Below are 14,108 nucleotides of genomic sequence, written 5' to 3'. Positions count from 1 at the left end.
CGTCATGGCGTTCCGGCTGTTATCATTACCGATCGCGGGGCAGCTTTTACGGCCCGCCTGACTAAGGCTGTACAGAAATTTACACACACTAGCCACAGACGGGCCATGGCATACCACCCGCAAACTAATGGCTTGGTGGAACGGCTAAACAGAACTCTGGCCGACATGCTGTCTATATACGTGGATATAGAGCATAAGACCTGGGATCAAATCCTCCCATATGCCACGTTCGCATATAATACGGCACTTCAAGAGACGACGCGGCTCACACCCTTCGAGCTTGTCTTCGGCCGTCGAGCGACCACTCCACTGGATACAATGCTGCCCGTATACAACGACGACGAACATGAGCTTGACCTGGACATCGCTAGTTTTACCCAGCGTGCGGAAGAAGCGCGGCAGCTGGCAAGGCAGCGCATATACCTACAACAGAAACTAGACGCTGACCGTTACAACAAGGGACGGCGCTTCGCTGCCTACGAGCCTGGAGACTATGTCTGGATTTGGACGGCCGTTCGTCATCATGGGCTCTCTGAAAAATTGCTGCGCCGGTACTTCGGTCCATACCGTGTCCTCCGCCGCCTCAGCGACGTTACTTACGAAGTTGAATCCGCGACCCACGATCCCTCAAGCCGCAGACGACGCAAGGTCACTGATGTTGTACACGTCGTCCGGATGAAACACTATCACGATCGCCCCGCTGACTGTTCTTGAGACTGATGGCGCCCTGTTTTGTGTTGTGGTATCCCATACCAACCTAGCATACTTTCTGGCAGCTCATCGCATCAAGCAGCATTTGCAGCATCGAGGCGATGCTGCCAAGAAGGGGGGGCAATGACACATGCCATTCATAGAAGACGAAGATTTGAACGGGCGATTCGGAGAAGACGACGAAGCAAAAAACGGTGCTCCGCTTTCGTGCTGACCTGACTAGTTGTAGGTGTTCTTCGGTGCCAGAGTGCTAGAGCGCCTTCTGTGTTACGTTACGTTACAATATAGTATAACCAGGCGGTTATGCTATATTCGAGTATAGGATGAATTACTGTGGTGTAAGCCAGAATTTTCGTATCTGGTGCTGCAGAGCTTATTGCGCGCTTTAATGAATAGAGAGCAGAAAGAGCCTTGCCTGCTATAAATGTAACATGTTTCTCCCATTTAAAGTCTGATGAGAGTATCACTCCTAGGCACTTATATTCACTCACGTGTTTTATTGGTGCGTGCTATATATTGTAAGGAAAATAAAGTGGATTTTGCTTCCTGTGTACAGTAATGAAGACAGACTTTTCATTGCTAATTTTCATTTCACAGTTCTGACAGCAGTCTTCTATTGATGTAAGTGCAGCTTGCAATGCAAGCTGACCTTCATTGGTAATATTATCTTTGTATATGATACAATCGTCATCAAACATTGGAATTGTTACATTAAGGCTGCGCGTTATGTCATCGATATACAGGCGAAAAAGGATCGGTGCAAAGACTGTGCCTTGCGGTAGGACAGAAAGTACATCGACTTGATCTGAAGACTGGTTTTCAAAAAATATATAAACTGACGATGAGCTGAAAGATACGCTTCCAACCATTTGGTTACATTGCAGATGCCGAGATAGCTGTGGATTTTGTAAAGTAACTTTTTATGGGATACGCGATCAAAAGGTTTTGATAAGTCGCAAAATATCAGATCAATCTGTGCACGTTTATCAATTGTGAGGGCTAGGTCTTTTATGGTTTCTAATAGCTGTGTTATCGTTGACAGGCCTTTTCTAAATCCATGCTGGTTCGGGTGTAGGATATCGTTTCGTTCAACAAATGTTATTAAGCGTTTAAAAATAATATGCCCAAGTATCTTACATGCAGTGCATGTGAGTGAAACGGCGGTAGTTTGAAGGATTCGAACTATCGCTTGATTTGAAAATCGGAACAACTTTAGCTACTTGCCAATTTTTAGGCACTTCAGAAGTATCAAGGAACTTTTTGTAAATCTATAGTAAGTACATCGAAATCCGTTTTACATATCGTTTGCGAAACGCATTTGGTAAGTTGTCAGGGCCATTAGACGTTTCTACATCAATATTGAGCAGTAAAAAGAAAATACCGGGCTGGGTTAAGGTTAAATCGTCGAGTTTATCATAACTAATATGATCATCCAATGACAGTTGAGGCGTGATGCCGTCATCAAGAGTGAACACTGATTTAAAATAATTGTTTAATTCTTTAGCCTTTTGCAAAGCGTCTTTTGGCGGTAAATTTCTCTTTCTATGTGCCCTGGAAGATAGGTAACACCAGCATTTATTCAGAGACTGCTTGATGAACTCCTTTAGCGTAATGTTAATATATTTATGCTTTGCATTGTTTGATAATTCTTTCGGAGTTTTTGACATCTCTCGAATTTTGAATACTATAGCTAGGCAGTAGGGTCTTATTTCTAAGTTTTAGTATTCTTTAAATTTTGAGTTTTAAGTGAATAATTTTTCTTGAAATCCAATGATTACTCTTCCGTTTCACTTTTACTTTGGTAGGAATAAAAGCAGATAAGCAATGCTTGGCAATGGCTTTGAATGACAGCCACAGTTCATTGGCTGACACTGTACGATCAGCGGATCGTTGAGAGAAGCATTCAAAGGCGCTATCAAAACAATCCAGAATGCTTACATCGTCCACCCGAGACCAGTTATAGATATGAGTAATTGATTTGCTTTGTTGCGGCATTTCGAATAGCAATATGGGGCACTTCGTTGCCTTGTGGGCAGATATATCGTCTATCGCTTCCCAAGAATAGCAGCTAAGTGGAATGTCGTCGCTTATGAAAGTCAGATCAATGGTACTACGTGTTGAACAAGTGATGCGTGTTGGTTCTAGGATTATCTGTTTCAAACTGAAATTGAAGAACACGATCTGTCGGGCTAGTTGGTAACGATCCATATGTATCAGCAGCGCAAACACAATCAGAGGAAAAGAAGACTCAGCGCTCTGTCCTATCTTAGTCTTCTTTTCCTCTGATTGTGTTTGCGCTGCTGATACATATGAAATTGAAGGCCGTATCAAGTAATGCTTCTGCACCAGCTCTATCGGTTACTCCGCCATGAAAATTATGTCATGCGATGCTGGGAGGATTGTAATCTCCAGTAAGAGTGATTTTGTTATGTTGGTGCGTATGCCTTTGTATGTATTGAGTCATGATGTGCAGTGTATCAGCCAAGGCATTTGTTGGCCCGTACATAGTGCCGACGAAATGGAAGAATTATCAATTGATAACCTGCACCATAATACTGCTACGCCAGCAACATCAGGCATAGGAATAACGCGTACGTCATCCTTAATGAGGGTGGCGACGCCACCGCCATGCCCGCACTTGCCTTTACGCAAGATCACGTAGTCCGGTGTAAAAATATTTTCGCACTTCGTCTGAGGAGAGTGCCATGTTTCAGTGATCGTGATTACATCAGGACTATGCTCAAAATGAAATGCCTCTAGCTCAGCTGCTTTGTTAAACACACTTCTGGCACTTACGTTAATAATCGCTAGACGCTTATGCCTCCTTGACAGCGTTGTCTGCCGTATTCGTGGTTGTGGTTTTTGGAATGGCTACTTTTACGCCTTTTGCATCATCCCAGATGAACATTTTATCTTTTATTTTTGGTTTGTCGTACATGAGCCTAACCTTTTCTTTGTTATCTCTGTTTGCTTTGCAGCTGTCCCAAAGCTTCTTTCGACTGCTTCGTACTCGAAGGCAAAAATCATCTCCTACTGATGTATTTGATCCCTTAAGCTTCGCGCAGTTCTTCAGTATATTAATTTCATCTCTGAAATTGAGAAGCTTGAAGCTATAATTGGACGAGATTTATTGCCTTTATTAGTCCCAAGTCGATCTATCCTTTCGATTCCAGAAATCGATACACCTAATTTGTATTTGAGTAAGTACTGTGTAACATATTGTTCAAGTGTTTCGTTATTTTCATCGTCCTCTTCCTCCATGCCATAAATGATTATGTTTGATCGTCTGCTTCGGTTTTCGTGATCGTCAACCTGCCGTAGAATATGCGCTATACTGCTGTAAATTCCTTCAATTCTTTCCTCACCATTTGCAACCCGGGTCTCAAGATTTGCCAGCGTGTCCAGTTTAACATGAATGGCTGCTACAGAGGCTTTCGTATTCTTGTTTTCATCTCTTATTGCACTGACGTCGGCTGCTATTTTGTGAATTTCAGCCATAGCCTCTTGCATATTGGGACCTGGATTGCTTTCTATGTCGCCAGCAAGTAACAACACATCTTTCAAGAAATCCACTCAGTCATTAAACATAAGACAGATTTGCCTTGGGCACGGCAGCACCAACAAGAACAAGTCGCGGCTACCAAAACAGTTGCCATACTGTTTTCTCACCTGAAGAAGAAACACAAAAGGGTTGTTGAGCAGCATGTTCCCTGTGGTGTCGCAGCGCCCATTGCGGGTAGCCTGCGATGCGCCGCTTTTAAAGGTATCTGCCGTCGATGACGTTGTCGATATCGGTCCGTATGCACAGAATAAACGATCCAGAGGGTTGAAGCGGCCAAACACTGTGACGATGCTCACAATTGTTTCTAGTGTGGCGAGGTTGCCGCTCAGTCGTGCTAGAAACAGGCTTTTCGTGAAGATTCCATCCTCGCACAGAGCATAGGGACCATCCAGGGTGTAACCAAGGAAGGCCTGAACAAGAAACACAAAAGAGTTGCAGAGCAGCATGTTGCCAGTGGTGCCGCCGCGCCCAATGCACGGGCCTGACATGATACCACGGGTCTGACGTGGTAATATAGACGTGGTAGCTAATATTCTAGACCAGAGTGCGGAGAAATGAGAGACTGCGACCGCTGCGAAAACCAGCAAGGGCTGGTCAGCGAGCTCAATGGGCGGCAGTAGCCAGCGGAGCCCTAGACGGAGGGCAACCGACCATTGTTTAGAAGTGGGCAAGGTCGACGGAGAGGACTCTTGTGGATGCAACAAGCAGACATGTCTGAAGACGTCCCAAAAACTGCCAAAATAATATAGGGCTAAATAAAGTTTTTCCTTCCTTCGTTCCTTTTATCTGCTGTAGGCCGTCATTGCACTCGCCACCGCTTCGGTGGTGGATGACGGCTGTTGCGGCGCGAATCTTTCTCTCCCTCTTGTTTTCTTCTCTATTTTATCTTCGGTCCGCACAGGCAGTGGAGGTGGCTCAGCTACAGAGCCAGCAGCAGGCCAGTGCATTTTTTTTCCTCTTTCTACAGCCACAACAACAACCCGAAACAGCCAAGTATAGCACTGAGGCAGCTGAACGCCCGTTGGGCGCACGAGATTACGAAGTTTGCAGCAAGCAGGTGGGTGAAGCTGGCATAAGACCGAGTTAACTGGGAAAATTTTGGGAAGCCTTCCACCTTCAGTCACGCTGCTGCTACTGCTGATGATTATAATGATATATAAATAGGCCGTAGAAAGCCTGTTCAGAACAGGCAGAGAGAGAAAATCCCCGTACGAAGTTAATTTTGATCATGTGGGGTTCTTTTGCCGTGAGGGTCACCATACATCCAATGACAACTTTTGCGTTTCATATCCACCGAAGTTTAAATTTCGGGGTGATGATGATGACTGAAAATTTGATTACGCCACCTGGTGATCAGCATTCGAAAGCCTTTAAGAAGCGAGAAGAAGAAGAATTGGTTCACAGGAAGGGAAAGGCGCAGCATCTGTCACACTTGCTATGTGGACGCCTGAACCACTGCGTAAGGGACGGGAGGAAGGTGGGAGTGAAAGTAGAGAGAAAGGTAAGCCATAGTGGAGGGCAACGGAGTAATTTCGACCACCTGAGGATCTTTAACGTGCGCTGACATCGCACTGCACACGTACGCCACTTCGTTTCGCCTCCGTCGAAACGCCGCCGCCGTGATCGGGTTCGAACCCGGGAACACCGGACAGTAGTCGGGCGTCTTACCACTGCACCACCCGGCGGGGTGACAGTCAAAATTCGCCACCTCCAGAAGCGCTTCGCCTGTAAGAGTTCGCGCCTTTTCTTTCCTTGCAATAATAATAAATAATAATATTTGGTTCACAGGAAAGGAAAGGAACTGTACCTGTCACACGGACTATGGACTGATTTATTTATAGGAAGAGAACACCTGACCCACGCGTAAGGGAAGAGAGGAAGGTGGAAGTGGAAGCGGAAAGAGAAAGGGTACAGCTAGTGGAGGGCTGCGAATTAATTCGACCCCCTAGGGATCGTTACCGTGCGCTGACATCTCGAAGCACACGGACGCCTCTCCGTTTCACCTCCATTGGACTTGTTGCTTAATAAACTCGGAGAAGTCGAGCACCTAGCTAACTAACCTGGCTGATATCTGAACTAAATATATCCCTTTAAGCGGTTGTGACAATTTGCAAGTTACGGAATACGTATTCGTTTATGTCGCGATGAACCTTAGGCGTATATACTATAAAAACAAGATACCACGTATTGTTGGTACCAGTTCAAATCGCGTAGAGTTTTTATTTTTATTTTATTTTATTTCCAATACCTCAAAGACCCCAGGAGTACGGGGTTTTACATGAGGGGTAGGCTTGACAGTATTGAACAAAAAAAGTTTTCAATGGCGGTTCTGAAACGGCTTGGGTTAGAGTGAGCGACGATGTCAGCGGGAAGATCGTTCCAGTCGATGGCTGTCCTTACAAAAAGTGAGTTGAGGTGCGTTGTCGTTCGGGCATGTGGCGGATAAACAGCAAAGGTGTGGCTGATGCGACGGGATGTTCGATGAATCGGCATGATGACTGCTGTGCTAGAAGATAAGGCATGATAAAATTTATGAAATAAACAGAGTCTGGATATTTTACGGCGTGCTTGCAAGCTTGGGAGACCGGCATTAGCTTTTAGATTAGTGGCGCTAGTATTACGAAAATAGAGAAGATAAATCTAGCTGCACGGTTTTGTGTTAATTCAATGGTAGATATCAAGTTTTGAAGGTGCGGGTCCCACAATGCGCATGCGTACTCCAATTTGGGCCTTACAAGGGTTACATAAGCTAGATGTTTAACAGAAGAAGGTGCCCGAGCTAGGTTACGCCGAAGAAAGGCAAGTGTGCGGTTAGCATCGTTAGTAACGGATGTAACATGAGAATGCCATGTAAGATCACTGGAAATTGTGACACCTAAATATTTCAAAAAGGATACCGAGGAGATAGTGGTTCCGTTTAGTAAGTAGTTGTACGAAGAATAGTGTTGGCGTCTGTGGAAGGTAATTAGGGCCGTTTTGTTAACATTTAGGGTCATTAACCAATTTCGACACCATTCCTCGACTTTTGCCAGATCGGCCTGAAGAGCCAAATTATCATCAGGGTTATGTATGGGACGGTAAATGACAGTCATCGGCAAAAAGGCGGATATTAGAAGAGATGGAGTTGGAAAAGAAGAGGACCAAGTACGGTACCTTGGGGTACACCGGAGAGAACAGAGGTGAGGCTGGAAGAGTAATCGTTAGCGAGAACAAACTGGGAGCGGTTAGTAAGGAAATCTTCGATCCAATTAAAAACAGATGCATTTAAGTTAATTCTTGACAGTTTTAGTAATAGTCGTTTGTGGGGAACCTTATCAAATGCTTTTTCGAAATCAAAGAAGTGTGCATCAGTAGGAATATTAAGGTCTAAGTTGGAACTAATGTCGTTTAAAAACAATGCAAGTTGCGTGTCACAAGAAAGGCCTATCTGAAAACCGTGCTGATTGGGATGGAAAAATTTGATGGATGTTAAAAAGTTGACGACATGTGAGTAAATAACGTGTTCCATGATTTTAGAACATACGCTTGCGAGAGAAATGGGGCGAAAAGTGTTACCTGAGGCCTTCTTAGGAACTGGAACGATCTTGCCCACTTTCCAGTCTTGAGGGACTGTGCCAGATGATAAAGACTGCTGAAAAATGTGTGTTAGGATTATGCTAAATATATGCTTGGTGTTCTTCAAAACCTTTGTGTTGATTCCGTCAACTCCTGGCGATGATGCGAGCTTCAAAGAGTCGATAAGTTTTGCTATGCCATGAGGTGTAAATGTGATGTCCGTCATGTTCGGATGAGTTAAAATGGGAAAGGGATGGAGGTTTGCGTTAGTCTCTCGAGTGAAAACCGCACTGAAAGTACGATTGAGGGCCTCAGCAATGTCGCCATCAGATAAAGGAATGCCTGACTCGTTAGTTAAGAAGACGCGTGTGTTTGAACGTTTTGGGTTAATAATCCTCCAGAACTGTTTAGGGTTGTTGCGGATTAATAAAGGTAGTGTCGATGAAAAGAATAATCGTTTAGACTTTACTAGGAGCGAGCGAAAAAGTTTTAATGTAGAATGATACTTCTGCCATGCACGTGGGGTGTTAGTAGATTTTGCTAAATGATGCCCTTTATTTTGCGCGATGGGCTCTGGGGAGGAGACTACTGAACAAAATCACAGATGATCAAACATATCAGCGCGGTAGGGCACGCTTCATAAACGAGGCGGTGAGCTTAAGGTAAGGCGGGGTTTTTATTGCGAAAGCCATGCTGCTAGCACTTTGCTGCCGTCGGTGGAGGTCGTTCCTTCGCTCCGGTGCAGCTGCGACACACGACCACGTGACAGCGTGACGTCACGACCAGAGGAGAGCAGGGGCCCCAACTCGTCTCTTCGGCCGTAGTCGTTCCTTCGCTCGGCGCGGCAGCTACCACGTGACAGCTTGACGTCACGACCAGAGGAGAGCAGGGGCCCCAACTCGTCTCTTCGGCCGTAGTCGTTCCTTCGCTCGGCGCGGCGGCTACCACGTAACGGCCGCCTCGGCCCGCCGCGTGAGGGCGCTCGCTAGGAGAAGGTGGAGAAGGTCACTGCTCTGCTTAAAAGCAGAGCAGTGACATAATGTTAGTAATGTAGGAACAAAATTTAATAAATAGAATGATGGTTTAGTTAACCATTCTAAATCAATAATTAAGATATAGGGAGAAAAATGAGCATGATAGCTACTGCTACCACCCCGTTTCAAAGAGGACGCTCCTATATTCCATCCATCCATCCATAAACGGGGCCCCGCAGGCGCGCTTCGCTTAGTCATGTCTGAGGAGTTGTACAAGGCGTCGCCAGATCAACGTGCTGCGCGCAAACGCCGGCGCCGTGCCGACGAAACAGAGAAAGGTAAGAGCGGTTGGCTAAGCAACGCGTCTGTGCCGCAGAATGGCGAGCTCGGCAGCGTTCTTCAAGTTCAGTGAGCGAGAGTAGCTTCACAGGCACCGGAAACTACAACAAAGACTCAACGAGAGACCCAGAATTCATACTTGCTCTCGACGAAAAGTACTACCTTCAGTTATGTCCTCTCCAACCAAAGAATGCTACTCAATGGGGTAGCAGTCTAGATTTGGTGATGTATAGACATTCGGACGACTATGTAATTACCACTGTTCAGACCAAGAGACTCTACTTTACGGACCACCAAAGCGTGTTCATTGAAATAAACAAACAGTAGAAACCATGTCATGTGCAGAGTAAATCCTTTAGTTGCACAAAGGGCGAAGCCATGCTAAACCACCAGCAGAGCCAAGCGCAGCCAGGGAGGTATTGCTTTCGCCATAGAGTTCCTTACACTAACAAGAGGAAAAGCTGAGGGCGCTGCACTTCAGCCACCATGGGCGCGCTAAGGATCATGGGCCGGTGTGCTACTTGGTGCGGGACAGTAGGTTTTTCTCCGGTGCGCAGAGTGGCGTGACTGTGGTATCTCTCTCTTATGCACACACTGTCACACGGAGCTGTTTTTCGCATGGAGGAAGGAATTCCTGCATGGTTTTTCGGGACGTGCTGCTTGATAGAAAAGGGGAGGGTGGATCTGTGTTGAAAACACCTTAACTGTGGCATTGTGGTTAAAAGAAAGAAAGCGGACGCTAAGCTGAAGTCCTCGATTTGTTTCTGAGCTATATGCATGCGTCATGGTCGTATTTTATGCGTGATTAAAGGTGTATATTTTTGATCATAGGTCTGGAGTAGCCGAAGGTTTGCTCGGCAAACTGGTGTTTGTACTAGGAACGCAGTGGCCTGCAAGAGCGACAAAACGCGTCAGTTCGTCCACGTGAAGCGATTTGACCTGTTTTACTCCCCATCGCAGCTGAGAGCGGACGCGGCACCTACGCAAACCTTTGCTTGTTTTCGCTAGCATTTTGTTTATTTTTCAATATAGGCGCCGAGTAAGCACTCCAATTTGTAGTGTGACATGTGCGCCAAAGGCCCATCTGTGCCCTTCTGGATAGTCAAAACTTTACTTTCATCCAACTAGCCGCCCCCTTTATTTTTTTATACATAATTGAAACTTGCGAATTCGAATTTAACATCAAGCCTGGCTGGGCTTACCTGCCGAATCACCAATTCCCCGCTGAGTACTATCGCTCGTTTCAGTAAAATCCGAGCGCTTGCTTGAATTCGGCGACATTGATAAATTCATGTTGCGCATGAACAAGCATAGGCAGCGCACGCAAAGTAGTGCTCGTCGTGCATTCAAACCCCCATTTGCCGAACATCGTGTAGTCACGCTTTCCCAACTTCTTAATCGTGGTAACCTTGGTATTCGTATGCACATTTAGGCCTTTATCAGCTCTTTTTCAATATTTTGCATGTTTCGCGCACTATTCCTATGTATAGCTGTTTTAATATAAGCTACAGTTGTTTGCTTCATCCTTTAATTTAGGCGGCTTGTGGGCTATACGACCCCTAAGAATGCTAGATCAGGCGCTGATTTCCGCTCTCCTTAGCCTACTGAGGAAAAGGCTGATGCCAATAGGGCTTTTGCCAATGCCCCAGCATTTCCCAGGAGGAACCACGAGGAGGCGAGAGCGGCGGGGCACAGCTACGACCCCAGGGCTTGACTTCTCCTGTCCTTCCCCCCAAAAGTTTTTTGCTGTGACCTGAGTGGCCACTTCTAGGTGAGTGTCAAGGCAAAAACCTTAAAACACGGGCACGCTGTCCTGCAGCAGAAACACTTCACACACTCACTTCACTTTGAACGAACACCGCACACATACCACTCTTGTAACTTTGCACTGTCTCCGGTGAACAACCCGCAGATGTCACAAGCAGGGACCACTTCACAGCGTCTACTCGGAGCCCACACGAGTGGCTTCAGTGTTTAAGGGGACCACTTCACAGCATCCACTCTTGCGTACACACAAGTAGCTTAGCATAAATGCCAGTTGTCAGTTTTTACATCCATTCTCTTAGTACACAGTACGCACAAGGGCGTGGGCATAAATTCCAGTTGTCAGTTTTTGCATCCACTCTCTCAGTATAAACAGTCCCTGGGCAGAAATGTTAGTTGTCAGTTTTAACATTCACTGTCTCAATCCACACAAGTGCCTTGGCAGAAAGGCCAGTGGTCAGTTTTAACATTAATTCTCTCAGTCCACACAGATGCCTGGCCAGAAGTGCCATTTGTCAGTTGTAGCATTCACTCTTTAAATCCACATGAGAGCCTGGGCAGAAATGCTAGCTAGCAGTTGTTCACTAAGCAAAATCAATGTGCTTAAAAAAGTGATTCCCTAACCTAAACGCTGGTCCTTTAAGAATTAATGCTGCACACTCTGTAGTAGTTAACGGGTTGAACGTAAATCTTTGAAGAAAATAAAAAAAAACTGTTGCAGAAATTGCATGGGCAAACTGTTCACTGGTGTGCAAAAGCACACATTTTGTGAACTGATGCCTGAGGTAAGTACCACGGTTTTTCTCGGTGACACGGCGGGCAATTTCTCGGAGCCGTAATGAAATGTACTTGTTTTTGCACCAGTCATGTCAGGGTGATGACATGGTGTGGATCTTCAGTCTAATGTGGACATTCCTCCAGTATGGCTTTGTGTTGCTGCACAAATTCTCTAAACGCTTTTAATGTGAGTTCAGTCACATTATGCTTTTCAACAGCTGGTGTTTGTTGCAGCATTCTTTCGGCAGCATGCATTGCAGCGTGGACAAAGCGTGATGGCTCAATGAGGCCGCCCTGGTTCTTTATCAATGTTAACAGACTACTTATGCTGTCGGACACAAGGAGTGCAGCACATTCAGCGCAATGAAGGGTGCTGCTAATTGCCCTGACGACGTAGCCACCTATATACTCAACCACTGTGCTTTTGAATTCGCTTAGAGCAAAGTAGTCGTGGTCAAGCAGCGACTGTGGCAGTGTAGATGTTGGCTGTTGAAATCCATAGCAGGTGTCTTCCATGCAGGGCCTGATCTGCTGTCGCTGGCTCCTGGATAAGGAAATGCCTTCCAGCTCCGTGGAGACATTGCAGTTCTTTGAAGCAATCACAGCTGCGTGCACAATTGTGCTTCGGTAGGCATGCTGGAACTGGGCAGGCGACGGATTGTTGTTCCAGCCGCCGCGCTGCCTGATGCAGCTGCAATACATCTCCAAGGGATCCTACGTGAGCCTCCTCGTGTAACTCTACTTGCAAGTAACATGGTGGATGGTATGTGAGGAGCGCAGTGGTTTTGTGAATTTATTTACGAGCTCATGTGTCCCTTTTCGAACTCCCAATATTGTTCTATTGGCTAATCTTTTTCCATCGTTTCAGCTTTCCTCTGTAGGGTAGCTATGTGTACCTGTAGTTGGTTGGTATCTGTCCCCTTCCTCTTTATTGCTTTCTTAGTATTTCTGTATGTGTGGGAGACAAGTTGTGACTGAGGTTGGGCTGCTTAGGGCTGCTCCCCTAACTTAGGAGCAGATAATATGAAACATTAACAAAAAATCAGTGTGGTTCTCATATCCACACATTGTCTTGTGCAGCAATCTCCTCAAGGGATTGCCAGGTGATAACAGCGGCCTAATTTGACTTCTACGCATGGGACCGCATATTGTGTAAAGGCGAACCGCCCCCCCCCCCCCGAATCATGATTAAAAAAATGTGGCTTTCGGTAAAGTGTATCCTCCAGTGTGCACAGTCAGGCAGTAACTTAACAGTGAAGGCATGGCAAGGTATCCTTAAGCTCTTTATTTGGATTGCAGATACTGGCTCATTGCTTGCTTTCTGGATGCATGATAGAAGGATTATTTTCGGGTTTAGGCAGATTACAAGGAGCATAAAAAACATTCATTCATAGAGTGACTCAGTGAAGGTGGCAGAGGAACGGGCAGCTTTGCCTACAGCTTTTATGCTCCGCTGCCCACGTTTGTCAAGATCATTTGATGCAGCAATTTCAAGTGTTGCTGGGCACGTATGCTATGCCGCATGCCTGCTGCCATGGAGAGGAGGGGTAGTCCAGGGAGCGTCCATATGGACACCATTCTTAGGGTGTTGCAAAGGAAAGACAGTATCTGTCACACTTCCTGGTGAACACCTGAACCACATTGTAACGGAAAGAAGATAGTTAAAGGAGGAAGAAAAAGAGCTGCCATAGTGGATGGTTCTGCAATGACATCAGACACCTACAGCTAGCTCACGTTGTTTTAGTAATCCCGGGCTTAAATTCGGGCAGGTAAGGAAATCAGCGTAATCAGGTACACTGCGTTCAATTCTACAGAGTGTTTGCGTCCATTTCTTTTCTTCATGCACCTTTCGAAATGTTTAACTACTACGAGGTTGATTCGTTCTAAATCTATGTCATGAAGCCTTTCAAGTCTTTTGAAGTAAGAGGTTAAGTGTCTTTGGCTTTGTTTTAGCCCAGTGTCATTGCAGTTGAAGATGTCTAAAATAGGTCTCTTGGATATCGGCTCCGTTTTTTTACTTTCTGCGAAGGATAGCCTCCTTTAAGAACTGATGATCGACCGTTTATGACTCCCTCTAGAGGACCTCTGTGGCTTCTTTACGGAACGACGACAAAGAAAGCTTTTGGCACATTTCTTCTAAATCATTAAGCTGAACTATAAGGTACAAGTCACATTGAGCGCCAATCCCGAATTGCGCCGGTAGCCGGTCCATCTAAGTAGGCCGCTGCCATTAGGCTACGACGATTGATGTGTAACGATCTGCGCTGAAGCCCCGAGAAAAGCTCGCCTCCTCAACCTTTCGCCTTTTCGGCTTCTCTGCGGACGGACAAGCTTGTCGACGGAAAGCAAAATGCAGCTCTGGGGTCTTGCATTATTCATCGTGTTCACCGCAGCACTGCACTTTGGTGAACTTGGAGTTGGAGGAG

At 45.9% G+C, this 14,108-nt stretch overlaps 1 pseudogene; it reads right to left on the bottom strand.

Moving 5' to 3' along the window:
- Positions 1 to 2,253: 2,253 nt before the first annotated feature.
- Positions 2,254 to 13,260, bottom strand: LOC146209588 (uncharacterized; annotated as a pseudogene).
- Between the last annotated feature and the right edge of the window lie 848 nt (positions 13,261 to 14,108).

The sequence above is a fragment of the Amblyomma maculatum genome, chromosome 1 (assembly GCF_055883805.1).
Source record: "Amblyomma maculatum isolate TAMU_Amacu chromosome 1, ASM5588380v1, whole genome shotgun sequence".
NCBI classification, from domain to species: Eukaryota; Metazoa; Arthropoda; class Arachnida; order Ixodida; family Ixodidae; genus Amblyomma; species Amblyomma maculatum.
Note: the sequence above shows the minus strand (reverse complement) of the source record. Positions and strands in the feature narration are given on the sequence as shown.